This window comes from Pundamilia nyererei, unplaced genomic scaffold (genome assembly GCF_000239375.1).
Source record: "Pundamilia nyererei isolate P.nyererei 1_Seehausen unplaced genomic scaffold, PunNye1.0 scaffold00170, whole genome shotgun sequence".
In the NCBI taxonomy this organism is placed as follows: domain Eukaryota; kingdom Metazoa; phylum Chordata; class Actinopteri; order Cichliformes; family Cichlidae; genus Pundamilia; species Pundamilia nyererei.
In genome coordinates this window covers 78,152-79,372 of record NW_005187571.1, presented here as the reverse complement: position 1 = coordinate 79,372, position 1,221 = coordinate 78,152, and positions in this window count along the sequence as shown.

Below are 1,221 nucleotides of genomic sequence, written 5' to 3'. Positions count from 1 at the left end.
GTTTAGGAGGAGGTTATTCTCCTGGCACCAGGTCTCCAGGTTCCTAATCTCCTCCAGGTAGGCGGTGCAGCTTCAGGTGGTTTTAATTTTTATTTTTCATGCAACTTGTCACCCTTAACCTAGTTTTGTCTCGTCTGAGCTTAGTTTCTAAAGGCCTTTCTTATTAAAATACATAAAACAATATAATCATACAATAAGACTAAGAAAATATATTAAATACATGACAGTTCACCCCCTTTTTGTGTTTCCCCAAGAAACACAACATAATTCCTAATTCATCCCATTAATTTTACTTGCATGTGAAAAAAGCTACGGTATAACAAAAGTGATTATGCCAAACCACATGAAACCTTTCACTTGCCCGACCATTTATGTCATGGTCCTGGGTCCTTTTGACCCAGCGTTTTGTGTTTTCTTTTAGTGTGATTATTGGTTCTGTTCTTCCTCTGTTTAGTGTTTACTCTGTTCTGAACGTGTGTTCCTGTATCTAGTCTGCGTTTCTTAGTCTGTGTTCTTGCATGTGTAAGTTCCTGTTTTATTGTGAAGGTCTGCGTCTTATGTGAGTGTTTTCAGTTTGCCTCCCTAGTCTCGTCACGTTAATCACTCCCAGCTGTGTGTAATCTCCCTGTGTTCTCTGAGTGTTTTTAAGTCGTGTCTTCTGTCTTACGTTGCTGGTTCGTCTGTGTTATTCCCCTCCGTCTTCCTGTGTTTGTTCCTCCGTCTTCCTGGACTTTCTCCCTGCAAAGGTACTCTCATTCATGTTCTGGTTTTGTTGTTTAAGTTCTAGTTTTTCCCAGTTTAGAGTATTTTCAGTTCTGTTTCTCGCCACCCCTGCTTTGTGTGGTACTCCACCCCTTTGGTTTTTAAAGCTCGCTCACAACTACGCAGTCTGCATCTTGGGTCCGTTTATATTTTCACACAGCCTGACTTCCCTAAATGCTCACGGTAAAATTCAATCAGATATAATTAACTTTATCCTGTTATCGGTCTGATCCTTCCTAGATTCCTGCCAACCCCTCCGTGATTTTCCTCTGGTTCTGGAATCTCCTGTAAAGGATAAACACAACACCTCTCCCTGCTACGCCTCTATAACCTATTATGTTCATTAATTGTTCCCTTAATTATTCAAACTTGATTCAACCTATCATGTTCTAGGGCAGTGGTTCCCAAACTTTTTTTGCTGGGCCCTCCTTTGTTTTACAAGAAAAATGTGCGACCCCC